At 35.8% G+C, this 14,496-nt stretch overlaps 1 protein-coding gene across 5 annotated transcripts in view; it reads left to right on the top strand.

The window, feature by feature from the left end:
• Positions 1-14,496, top strand: part of KIF27 (kinesin family member 27) — a 220,814-nt gene that overhangs the window by 201,754 nt on the left and 4,564 nt on the right. The gene's annotated exons all lie outside the window — the stretch shown is intronic.

The following is a 14,496-nucleotide window of genomic DNA, read 5'->3' on the forward strand; positions in this document are numbered from 1 at the left end:
ACCAAAAGTACATGGAACCTTGAATAGGGCATGAGATTTTTTAGGTTTGTCCAGAGTGATACCTCGATAAATGTGAGAAGGATTTGAACAGTGAATAAAAAAGTATTTGCAAAGTTCCCTTGGGGCAATGAGAAAGGGGGAAAATTCAACTTCCCCAAGTGGAGAATTCTTGATATTCTCACAAGCAGTAGGGACAACCATTTCTAAAAAATGACAATGATGATGAATATGCAACTGTGTGATGATATTGTGAATACTGATTATATATGTAGAATGGAATGATCATATGTTAAGAATGTTTGTGTTATAGTTTTTAAAAAAATTTAAAAATTAATAAAAAAAAGAAACATTTGGAAAACCAAAAATAAATAAAGGGGGAAAAATGTTAAAATAAATTTAGTAGATTGGAAAAAAAAATACATATTATGAATCTTTTTTTTTTTTTTTTTTTTTGTTTACTTTAGTCAAGTGACTAACCCCCTTCTGGGTGACAGTGAGAAATTTAAGAAGCTGCAATAACTCACTTAGATCACTAGGGTTCCGTTTAGAAAATGATACCTCCTGTCATCTAATTTAATTAGTAATTGTGTTTTCAGTTCCAATTGAAAGCCTCAGAAGAAAGGATTTTAATAAACTGTGGTATGTATGTATGTATTATTATTATTATCTAACTTATTTGCTGTTGTGCCATTTTTAGATTAAGGCACTTTTCAAGAAAGAACTTGTCAATGTTATCTAAATTTTTTCTTGGGTTCTCCCCTCTTCCCACGTATCCTAAAGTCCAGCATTAAGCATGAGTCCTCTTTTAAAGATATATAAATTAGAAAAAAAAGAGAGATAAGGGAATAAAGGAAAAAACATGATGGAATATTCTTCAGTCATCGAAAACAATGAAGTTCTGATGCACACCATAACATGGATGAACCTTAAAAAGAACATCATGTTGAATGAAATAATTCAGAAAGAACAGGACAAATATCGTATGATCTCACTGATATGAAATAATCAGAAAAAGCAAATTCATTGAGTCAGAAACTTGCATACAGGTTACAAGGGGCCCAGGTGTGGATAGGAAATTGGTACAGAGTTTCTCTTTGGGGTGATGGGAAAGTTTTGGTAATGGATGATGGTAATGGAAGTACAACATAGTGAATGTAATTGACACCACTAAGTTACATATCTCAAGGTTGTTAAAAGAGAAAATTAAAAGGTGGTATATATGTTACTAGAATAAAAATTACAAAAAAACCCAAAAGCTGTAGACTGTACCTCACAGTGAACCCTAATGTAAACTATGGACTATAGTCAATAGTATAATTACAATAATATTGTTGCAGCAACTGTAACAAAGTTACTACACTAATACACAGTTTTAATAATAGGGAAAATTGTGTGTGCTTGGGGGATATTTGAGAACTGTTTTCTGGTAGTGTTTCTATAAACCTACAACTTACCTTATAGAGAATAAATAAATTTAAAAATTAAAAGTAAACAGGTATTAAGTAGGAAAAGGAAAACAATCAACATAAGGTCATTTAATCAGTTTTTCTAAAAAATCCACTTACAGTTGTGATTCTGGAATTAGATATCTAATATCAAATGGCCCATGTTTATAATATTGTGTCTACTGGATACCTCTTTTATGATGACAGTGTGGTATGGTGGTAAATAGGTTTAAACATCCTCATGAGGCCTGCTTTTTAACAAAATAGACACATAAAACAAAGCAAAAGACAACAAAATTAAATGATCTTGGACATCTGTACAATTAAAATTACAGTTAATTTTAACACCTATCTGATCAACTTACCTAGGGTGTCATAATCTTGATAATAAAGTTGAAGATATTGTTTCATCTAATTTATTATCTACCTAGGTACATATTTGAAATTATTTTTATTGATATATATTATATATTCACATACTATATAATCATGCAACATGTACAGTCTATGGTTCACATTATCGTCATATAGCTGTGTATTACATCACGGTTGACTTTTTTTCTTTTTGTGAAAAATAACATACACAAAACAATAAATTTCAACACAAAGTGCAACAATTAGTTGTAGAAAAGATTTCACAGTTTGTTAGGGGATTACAATTCCACAATTTTAGATATTTCTAGCTGCTCTAAGATACTGGCGACTATAAGAAATATCAGTGTAATGACTCAGCAATCATACTAATTTGTTTAATTCTAACTTCTCTGTATAACTGCACCATCACCTTTGTTCTTTCTCCCACTCTTTAGGGGTGTTTGGTCTATGACCATTCTAATTTTTTGATGTTGGAAGGGGCTGTCGATAATATGGGATGGGGGGATGGAACTAGTTGATACTGTAGATTTCTGGAGGCTGTAGGTTTCTGAAAGGTTACTCTAGTGCATGGAACCTTTGTGGAGTCTTATATAATGTCCTAAGTGTTCTTTAGCATTGGCATGAATGGTTTTGGTTGGGGGTTGGCAGGTTATGATAAGTAGCAATGTCTAACTGCTGCTTGCAGAAGAGTGACCTCCAGAGTAGCCTCTTGACTCTATTTGAACTCTCTCAGCCACTGATGCCTTATTTATTACACTTCTTTTCCCCCTTTTGGTCAGGAAGGCATTGTTGATCCCATGGTGCCAGGGCCAGGCTCATCCCTGGGAGTCCTCTCCCACCCTGCCAGGGAGGCTTTCACCTCACTTAGGGGGGAGGGCAATGACTTCACTTGCAGAGTTGGGCTCAGAGAGAGATAAGCCACATCTGAGCAACAGAAGAGGTCCTCTCAAACATACCTAAGTCTGACAAGAACAAGCCTCAGGATCAAGGGATTGGCCTGTGGATTTGGGTATCCCAATATTTGACCCAGTGCCAGGGGTTTCTCCAGTGGTAAAGTTTAATAGTTCCTTATTTTTTCTCCCAGCCCTCATGGGACTTTGCCAAGACTTTTTGATTATCTGCTTAATATATTCTGGGATGTATCCAGGCATTACATTAAACTATACAGGATTAAAGGCCCTTATTCTTATTCTTGCCTCCCTGTGTTTGGATTGTTTAAATGATCTGTCCAGACAGGTTGAATTAGATTATATGCTATAGAAAATTTAGGTTCTGGACAAAATTAACCTTTCTTCCTTTGGTCTCTAAGAGTAGATGAGCTTCTAAAATATAGACACTGTCTTCCTTACCCCTACATTCTAAATTCCCTTTATCCTGACCTGATCGGCTTTGTTCTTATCTGTAAATACCAGGTTTACATATAAAAAATAGCTCCACAAAATACAGAAATAAGAATTACCAACTTTGTTCCTTTTTTAGCAATACAATATTCGATCATATGTATACACCATCATTCGCCAATCTACTTCTCAGTCAGTATATCCTTCAGCCACCTCCATTCATTGGGCATCATGTATAATGTCCAAAGTCATCAGTCCATCCACACTCTCAATTTTAGATAATTTCACTGTTCCCAAGAGAAAGACAACCAATAAACACATGCCAAATAGAAAATCTATACCTTCCCTTAACTTTTGTCCCTACCCCCATTATTTACCCCTGGTATTCCTGTAGTACTGTGAATGTTTTCCTGTTAAACAACCCATAGCATGCAATAGCAGTTATCCCCCTATACCCCCAAATTATATACTCTTTGTACAAGATTCATACCTTTGCAGTAGTTCATGCAAGAATTTATATTTGTAGTGTTAATCAGTGGGACACATGGGTCTATACAACTCCTTTCAGTCATGTTCACCTTCAATATAGTACTATTACTTATAGACCCATGAGTGAACCATCTTCCCTTCTATCTATTCCCTTACATTTAAGTTCACCTCATTAGGTAACCATTCATCCATCTCTAGCTTCCATGTTCTCTCCAGGTCCCCTTTATTCAGTATTCTAAGCCTCTGATTTTACCTTTACCATGGTCATAAAAGTGGAAACATACAGTATCTATCTTTCTGTGTCTGGTTTGTTTCACTCAACATTTCCTCAAGGCTCATCCATCTTGCCATGTACTCTAGGACATCATTTTGTCTTACTGCTGCGTCATATTCCATTGCATGTATATACCGCATGTTGTTACTCCACTTGTCTGTTGATGGGCATTTGGATTGTTTTCATCTTTTGGGCATTGTAAATAATGCTGCTATGAATACCGGTGTGCAAATGTCTGTTACTGCTTTCAGCTCTTCTGTGTATATACCGAATAGTATTATTGCCAGGTGGTCATAGGGCAACTCAATATTTAGTTTCCTAAGGAACCAATGAACTGTCTTCCATAGCAGTTGTACCATTATATATTCCCACCTGCAGTGCATAAAAGTAACAATTTCTCCATACCCTCTCCAACATTTCTAGCTTCCTGTTTGTTTAAACACAGCCATTCTTATAGGTGGGAGGTGGTATCTCAATGTAGTCTTATTCCTCATTACCCTTATAGCTAATGAAAAAGAGCATCTTTTCATGTGCTTTTGAGCCACCTGTATTTGTTCTTCAGAAAAATACCTATTCCTATCTTTAGCCCAAGTTATAATGGGGTTGTTTGTTCTTTTGTTGTTGAGTTGTATCATTTCTTTATGTATACAGGACATCAAACCTTTATCTGATGTTTGATTTCCAAATACTTTCTCCCTTTAAGTTGGCTGCCTCTGCACCTTTTTGACAAAGTCTTTTGAGGCACAAAAGCATTGATTTTGAGGAGTTCCCATTTATCTATTTTTCTTTTGTTGCTTGTGCTTTGGGTGTAAAGTTTAGAAAGCTCCCTCCTAGTACTAGCTCTTAAAGATAAGTCCTTACATTTTCTTCTAGGAGCTTTTGGGACTGGTTCTTATATTTAGGTGTTTGCTCCACTTTGAATTAATTTTTGTGTAGGGCGTAAGGTAATGGCCCTCTTTTATTCTTTTGTCTATTTATATCTAGTTCTCCCATGCCCACTTATTGAAAAGACTTTGTTGTCCCAGTTCAGTGGATTTGGGGACCTTGTTGAAGATCAGTTGACCATAGATTTGGTGGTCTATTTCTGTACTTCTATCTTTGTGCCAATACCATGCTGTTTTGCCCACTGTGGCTTTATAAGAAGTTTCAAAATCAGGAAGTGTTAAATTATCCCACTTCATTCTTCTTTTTTTAGGATGCTTTTAGCTATTTGAGGTCCCTTCCAGATGAATCTGGTAACTAGCTTTTTCAAGTCTTGAAAGTAGGTTGTTGGGGGGTGCAAGGGTAGTTCAGTGGTAGAATTCTCACCTGCCGTGCCGGCCCATGCACTTCCCAAAAACAAACAACCAAAGAAAGAAAGAAAAAACAAACAACAACAACAAAATTCAACAAACGGTGCTGCAATAACGGTACATTCACACGGGGAAAAAATGAAATGTGACCCCCTGACATATAGCCTACAACCTACAAAAAGTAGTTTGTTGGAATTTTGATTGGTACTGCGTTGAATGTGTAGATCAATTTGGGGAGAACTGACATCTTAACTACATTAAACCTTCCTATCCAGAGCAGGGAATGTCTTTCCACCTATCTAGATCTTCTTTGATTTCTTTTAGCAATGTTAAGTAGTTTTCTGTGTACAAGTCCTTTATGTGCCTAGTTAAATTCATTCCTAGATACTTGATTATTTTAGTTGCTGTTTTGAATGGAATTTTTTCCTTAATTGACTCCCCAGCTAGGTCCTAGAGACATTTTAAATACTTTTATTTTTTGGCCATAAGAGGTAGCATATAGTCATGACAGAAAATTTTGAGAATACTGAAAAAAATAATCTATAATCCTATCCACAATTAACAGTTCAGCATAGTTCTATTTAATGTTTTACCTATGCTTTTTAAAAAATACAGTTACAGAGGGGCAAAGATGGCAGCTTAGTAAGGTACATGCGTCTTAGTTCCTCCTCCAGAGCAACTACTAGGTGAACAGAAACAGTGCAGAACAGCTCCTGGGGCCACGGCAGAGAATGGACACACAGCGTACCCCAGTCTGGACTGGCTAGTCTGACTGTGAGACTCTGCTGCGGTGAGATCCCCGAGCGGCATGCGATTCCCCGAGCAGCGGCAGCTGTGGCGGCCAGAGCTCCTCCCTCCCTCCTTCCCGGGCCGGCTGAGAGTCTCGGAGAGGCAAGTTTCCCAAGCCGCGGTGGCCAGCGCCCCTCTTTTGCGGGCGGCTTCCTGGACTGGCTACGAGTCTCGGATCAGAGGGCTACCCAAGCCGCGGTGGCCAGCAACCGGCGCCCCTCCCCTGCGGGTGGATTCCTGGTCTGGTGGCGAATTCCCCAGGCCGCGGAGGCCGGCGACCGACGCCCCTCCCCCGCGGGCGGCTTCCTGGTCCGGTGGCGAATTCCCCGGGCCGCTGCGGCCGGTGACTGACACCCCTCCAGGAAGAGGAGGGAATTTCCAACAGTGGCAGGGACTGGGTCCAACCAAACACCAATAGGTGAATTAATAAAGGAGCCACAGGGTCCCCTCAAGCTGCGGCGGCTGACGCCCCCACCACGCGCGGCCCCCCGGACCAACTGAGAGAATTGGATCGGAAATTCCCAGGCCATGGAGAACGGTGACCGGGGGGATCCCTTCCAAACACGTGAGACAAACGTGTGCCACGAGCGCCACCTACTGGTCAGGATAAGAAAAACAGAACCCAGAGATTTCACAGAAAAATCTTACAACCTTGTTGGGCCCGACACCCAGGGAAATCTGACTAAATGCCCAGAAGCCAGCAGAAGATAACGGTCCACGCTCAGAAGATTGAGAATATGGCCCAGTCAAAGGAACAAACCAATAGTTCAAATGAGATACAGGAGCTGAAACAACTAATGCTGAATATACGAACAGAAATGGAAAACCTCTTCAAAAATGAAATCGATAAATTGAAGGAGGACATGAAGAAGACATGGGTTGAACAAAAAGAAGAACTAGAAAAACTGAAAAAACAAATCACAGAACTCATGGAAGTGAAGGATAAAGCAGAAAAGATGGAAAAAACAATGGATACCTACAATGATAGATTTAAAGAGACAGAAGATAGAATTAGTGATTTGGAGGATGGAACATCTGAATTCCAAAAAGAAACAGAAACTATCGGGAAAAGAATGGAAAAATTTGAACAGGGGATCAGGGAAATCAAGGACAATATGAACCGCACAAATATACGTGTTGTGGGTGTCCCAGAAGGAGAAGAGAAGGGAAAAGGAGGAGAAAAACTAATGGAAGAAAATATCACTGAAAATTTCCCAACTCTTATGAAAGACCTAAAATTACAGATCCAAGAAGTGCAGCGCACCCCAAAGAGATTAGACCCAAATATGCGTTCTCCAAGACACTTACTTACTAGTTAGAATGTCAGAGGTCAAAGAGAAAGAGAGGATCTTGAAAGCAGCAAGAGAAAAACAATCCATCACATACAAGGGAAACCCAATAAGACTTTGTGTAGATTTCTCAGCAGAAACCATGGAAGCTAGAAGACAGTGGGATGATATATTTAAATTACTAAAAGAGAAAAACTGCCAACCAAGACTCCTATATCCAGCAAAATTGTCCTTCAAAAATGAGGGAGAAATTAAAACATTCTCAGACAAAAAGTCACTGAGAGAATTTGTGACCAAGAGACCAGCTCTGCAAGAAATACTAAAGGGAGCACTAGAGTCAGATACAAAAAGACAGAAGAGAGAGGTATGGAGAAGAGTATAGAAAGAAGGAAAATCAGATATGATATATATAATACAAAAGGCAAAATGGTAGAGGAAAATATTATCCAAACAGTAATAACACTAAATGTTAATGGACTGAAATCCCCAATCAAAAGACACAGATTGGCAGAATGGATTAAAAAACAGGACCCTTCTATATGCTGTCTACAGGAAACACATCTTAGACCCAAAGATAAACATAGGTTGAAAGTGAAAGGTTGGGAAAAGATATTTCATGCAAATAACAACCAGAAAAGAGCAGGAGTGGCTATACTAATATCCAACAAATTAGGCTTCAAATGTAAAACAGTTAAAAGAAACAAAGAAGGACACTATATACTAATAAAAGGAACAATTAAACTTAAGAAGACATAACAATCATAAATATTTATGCACCAAACCAGAATGCCCCAAAATATGTGAGGAATACACTGCAAACACTGAAAAGGGAAATAGACTCATATACCATAATAGTTGGAGACTTCAACTCACCACTCTCATCAATGGACAGAACATCTAGACAGAGGATCAATAAAGAAATAGAGAATCTGAATATTACTATAAATGAGCTAGACTTAACAGACATTTATAGGACATTACATCCCACAACAGCAGGATACACCTTTTTCTCAAGTGCTCATGGATCATTCTCAAAGATAGACCATATGCTGGGTCACAAAGCAAGTCTTAACAAATTTAAAAAGATTGAAATCATACACAACACTTTCTCGGATCATAAAGGAATGAAGTTGGAAATCAATAATAGACGGAGTGCCAGAAAATTCACAAATACGTGGAGGCTCAACAACACACTCTTAAATAACGAGTGGGTCAAAGAAGAAATTGCAAGAGAAATTAGCAAATACCTCGAGGCGAATGAAAATGAAAACACAACATATCAAAACTTATGGGACGCAGCAAAGGCAGTGCTAAGAGGGAAATTTATTGCCCTAAATGCCTATATCAGAAAAGAAGAAAAGGCAACAATGCAGGAATTAACTGTCCACTTGGAAAAACTGGAGAAAGAACAGCAAACTAATCCCAAAGCAAGCAAAAGGAAAGAAATAACAAAGATTAGAGCAGAAATAAATGAAATTGAAAACATGAAAACAACAGAGAAAATCAATAAGACCAGAAGTTGGTTCTATGAGAAAATCAATAAGATTGATGGGCCCTTAGCAAGATTGACAAAAAGAAGAAGAGAGAGGATGCAAATAAATAAGATCAGAAATGGAAGCGGAGACATAACTACTGACCTCACAGAAATAAAGGAGGTAATAACAGGATGCTATGAACAACTTTACGCTAATAAATACAACAATTTAGATGAAATGGACGGGTTCCTGGAAAGACATGAACAACCAACTTTGACTCAAGAAGACATAGATGACCTCAACAAACCAATCCCAAGTAAAGAAATTGAATTAGTCATTCAAAAGCTTCCTAAAAAGAAAAGTCCAGGACCAGACAGCTTCACATGTGAATTCTATCAAACATTCCAGAAAGAATTAGTACCAACTCTCCTCAAACTCTTCAAAAAAATCGAAGCGGAGGGAAAACTACCTAATTCATTCTATGAAGCCAACATCACCCTCATACCAAAACCAGGCAAAGATATTACAAAAAAAGAAAACTACAGGCCAATCTCTCTAATGAATATAGATGCAAAAATCCTCAATAAAATTCTAGCAAATCGTATGCAACAACACATTAAAAGAATTATACAAAAAAAAAAAAAAAAGAATTATACATCATGACCAAGTAGGATTCATCCCAGGTATGCAAGGATGGTTCAACATAAGAAAATCAATTAATGTAATACACCATATCAACAAATCAAAGCAGAAAAATCACATGATCATCTCAATTGATGCAGAGAAGGCATTCGACAAGATTCAACATCCTTTCCTGTTGAAAACACTTCAAAAGATAGGAATACAAGGGAACTTCCTTAAAATGATAGAGGGAATATATGAAAAACCCACAGCTAATATCATCCTCAATGGGGAAAAATTGAAAACTTTCCCCCTAAGATCAGGAACAAGACAAGGATGTCCACTATTACCACTATTATTCAACATTGTGTTGGAGGTTCTAGCCAGAGCAATTAGACAAGAAAAAGAAATACAAGGCATCAAAATTGGAAAGGAAGAAGTAAAACTATCACTGTTTGCAGACGATATGATACTATACGTCGAAAACCCGGAAAAATCCACAACAAAACTACTAGAGCTAATAAATGAGTACAGCAAAGTAGCAGGTTACAAGATCAACATTCAAAAATCTGTAGCATTTCTATACACTAGTAATGAACAAGCTGAGGGGGAAATCAAGAAACGAATCCCATTTACAATTGCAACTAAAAGAATGAAATACCTAGGAATAAATTTAACTAAAGAGACAAAAAGCATATATAAAGAAAACTACAAAAAACTGTTAAAAGAAATCACAGAAGACCTAAATAGATGGAAGGGCATACCGTGTTCATGGATTGGAAGACTAAATATAGTTAAGATGTCAATCCTACCCAAATTGATTTACAGATTCAATGCAATACCAATCAAAATCCCAACAACTTATTTTTCAAAAATAGCAAAACCAATAAGCAAATTTATCTGGAAGGGCAAGGTACCCCGAATTGCTAAAAACATCTTGAGGGAAAAAAACGAAGTTGGAGGTCTCGCGCTGCCTGACTTTAAGGCATATTATGAAGCCACAGTGGTCAAAACAGCATGGTATTGGCATAAAGATAGATATATCGACCAATGGAATCGAATAGAGTGCTCAGATATAGACCCTCTCATCTATGGACATTTGATCTTTGATAAGGCAGTCAAGCCAACTCACCTGGGACAGAACAGTCTCTTCAATAAATGGTGCCTAGAGAACTGGATATCCATATGCAAAAGACCCATATCTCACACCCTATACAAAAGTTAACTCAAAATGGATCAAAGATCTGAACATTAGGTCTAAGACCATAAAACAGTTAGAGGAAAATGTAGAGAGATATCTTATGAATCTTATAATTGGAGGCAGTTTTATGGACCTTAAACCTAAAGCAAGAGCACTGAAGAAGGAAATAAATGGGAACTCCTCAAAATTAAACACTTTTGTGCATCAAAGAACTTCATCAAGAAAGTAGAAAGACAGCCTACACAATGGGAGACAATATTTAGAAATTACATCTCAGATAAAGGTCTAGTATCCAGAATTTATAAAGAGATTGTTCAACTCAACAACAAAAAGACAGCCAACCCAATTACAAAATGGGAAAAAGACTTGAACAGACACCTCTCAGAAGAGGAAATACAAATGGCCAAAAGGCACATGAAGAGATGCTCAATGTCCCTGGCCATTAGAGAAATGCAAATCAAAAACCACAAGGAGATATCATCTCACACCCACCAGAATGGCCATTATCAACAAAACAGAAAATGACAAGTGCTGGAGAGGATGCGGAGAAAGAGGCACACTTATCCACTGTTGGTGGGAATGTCAAATGGTGCAACCACTGTGGAAGGCAGTTTGGCGGTTCCTCAAAAAGCTGAATATAGAATTGCCATACGACCCAGCAATACCATTGCTGGGAATCTACTCAAAGGAATTAAGGGCAAAAATTCAAACGGACATTTGCACACCAATGTTTATAGCAGCGTTATTTACAATTGCAAAGAGATGGAAACAGCCAATATGTCCATCAACAGAAGAGTGGCTAAATAAACTGTGGTATACACATACGATAGAATATTATGCAGCTTTAAGACAGGATAAACTTATGAAGCATGTATTAACATGGATGGACCTAGAGAACATTATGCTGAGTGAGTCTAGCCAAAAACTAAAAGACAAATATTGTATGGTCCCAATGATGTGAATCGACATTCGAGAATAAACTTGGAATATGTCATTGGTAACAGAGTCCAGCAGGAGGTAGAAACAGGGTAAGATAATGGGTAATTGGATCTGATGGGATACAGACTGTGCAACAGGACTAGATACAAAAACTCAAAAATGGACAGCACAATAATACCTAATTGTAAAGTAATCATGTTAAAACACTGAATGAAGCTGCATCCGAGGTATAGGTTTTTGTTTTGTTTTGTTTTGTTTTGTTTTTACTATTATTTTTATTTTTTTCTCTATATTAACATTCTATATCTTTTTCGGTTGTGTTGCTAGTTCTTCTAAACCGATGCAAATGTACTAAGAAACGATGATCATGCATCTATGTGATGATGTTAAGAATTACTGATTGCATATGTAGAATGGTATGATTTCTAAATGTTGGGTTAATTTCTTTTTTTCCGTTAATTAATAAAAAAAAAATACAGTTACAATTATATTGGGGAATATAGCATGTACTATATAATATCTCAAAATGCTGTGCTTAAGTAATGACACTAGCCAAGGTTTGTTTGAATTATAAAATATAACAATTTAAATATATCAAATTTTAAGGTCTCTAAGATGTTTTATATGTATAATAATCAGTATCATAGTTAATGTATAACTGTCTTTTGTTATTCAGTTAAATTTTTAAAAATTTTTTTCGTGTAATATGATATATATACAAAAAAAGCAATAAATTTCCAAGTACATTTTAACAAGTAGTTATAGAACAGATTTTAAAGTTTGGTATGGATACTGTTCAGGTAATTGATTTTTGATACTAGTCTTTCAATTGTCTCCCTACCAGACTTATATCTTCTTTTGGATATTTCTGACATTTTCAGATATCCACAAAACGAATCTTTCGATTAGTCAAGTCTTTGTTGTGGTGTATCTGTCTGTTTTCTAACATATTTTGTGAGGATTAAATCAGTTAATGTGAAATGGGGTGTATCCACTTGTTTAAGAATGTAAAACTCTGTCCTTGTATCACTTTAAATCACCATCATAAAATTATATGTGAGTGGGAGACCCGGGTTTGATTCCTGGAACATGCACTAAAAAAAACAAACAAACAAAGAAAAAACTATGCATGAGGTTGCTAGAGTCAAAAGATCTGTGTTGGAATTCTAATTTTTATTTTGCTAGCTATGTGACTTTAGATGAATTAATCTTTTTTTCTAGTTTGTTCCTTCAGTTGTACAGTGTGGGAGTACAATACTATCTCCCAGGAAGGCTGATGTGAAAATTAAATGAAATCATGTAGGTAAAAGCACCCAGCAGGGGGCCTGGCACATGAGAGAGATTCACCAAATATTTGTTGGATGGCTATATTTTAAATATAATTTTTAACACTTTATTTTTAAATGTTCAGTGTGTCTACTTCCACAAAATATTTAGGCAGCTTATAACAAACATACATTAACACTTAAAAACAGATAAATAAACCCAAAAGATAAAAATGAGCTAATATTTTCAACTTTTCATATAGAGCATGCCATCGTAGGAGCTCTGTAAATTATAACTATTTTTATTATCCAGAAGAAAAGTAAATATATCAAAATCTTATAAAGTTAAATGTAGTCCTGAGCTCTCAAGAAGCCACAATAAAAAGGGAAAAGATTATATACATCTTTCTGATGAAAATATGCCAATTTTTTGTTTTGGTTTAATTTTTACAATTGAGTGCCATCTATAGATAGATAATATAAATATAATTTATTAGATTTATTGATACATTACATATTTGGAGTTAATGTTTCCTACTTAGAAGAAAGGTACTATTAGTAACTTCCCACCCACTAATCAATTGCATTTTCTTGGTTGCTGTGTGTTATTTTAAGGCAACTAAGCCAGAATAAAATGTACAAGTCTCTGACTTTTTTGGGGGGGATGGAGGGTGAGGGGTGCAATTATTTTATAACTAAATTTGATAGTCAGTGCTTAGTGTCCATTCACATTAACTTTCTGTAGATTTTTTTTGTTTGTTTTTTATTTTTTATTTAAGAAAACAAACAATACACTTAGAACCACCAAAACATGGGTCTTATGCAAATGTTCTAAGAAATGATCATGATGATGAATATGCAATTATGTGATGATATTGTGAGTTACTGATTATATATGTAGAACAGAATGAGTATATAATAAGAATGTTTGAGTTTCTTTCTTGTAATTTTTTTTAATTAATAAAATTAAAAAAAAAAATGGGTACCTTAGCTTAACCACAGGTATATTTAAATAAAGTATCCATATAATCATTGTAAAGCCCGGTTTGCACAGTAAGTTTCATAACCAATTTAAAATTAAGGCAACAAGGAAAAATCTACAAATTCAGATAGCAAAGTTCTTAAATTCTAAGTATTAAACACTAACTTAGATACCATTTGATCAGCTGTTAAAACTGAATGTTCTCAAAATATCAAGTAGAAAGTTCTTACAAATATCTGCATTGATATAGTAATGACCTGTGTTACAAAATATTTTCCTGATTTCAGGAAAATATGATGATACAGATATTTTTACAATTAACATATGGAAATCTTAACCACCTAAAATGGGTATCTCAGGTAGCTTATCCATAGGAATATTTAAAAAATATCTAAGTAATTATCATAAAGCCTGTTTGTACAATATGTTTCATAAACCAAGTTAAAATTAAACCAAAGAAGGAAAAAAATCTATGGCACAGATATCAGAGTTTCTTGAATTCTAAATATTAAACGCTATCTTAAATACCATTTGATTATCACAACTGTGTATGTTCTCAAAATATCAAGTAAAAGTTAGTACAAATATCAACTTTGCTATAGTAGTGAGCTGTGTTACTAAGTATTTTCAAATTTTTGATTTCGGGAATTTATTTTATCTACTATTACTATAACTGCCTATAGTTTTTTAAACCATTTTTTTTTGTTGTTGTAAAATATA

Source organism: Tamandua tetradactyla, chromosome 2 (genome assembly GCF_023851605.1).
Source record: "Tamandua tetradactyla isolate mTamTet1 chromosome 2, mTamTet1.pri, whole genome shotgun sequence".
Classification (NCBI taxonomy): domain Eukaryota; kingdom Metazoa; phylum Chordata; class Mammalia; order Pilosa; family Myrmecophagidae; genus Tamandua; species Tamandua tetradactyla.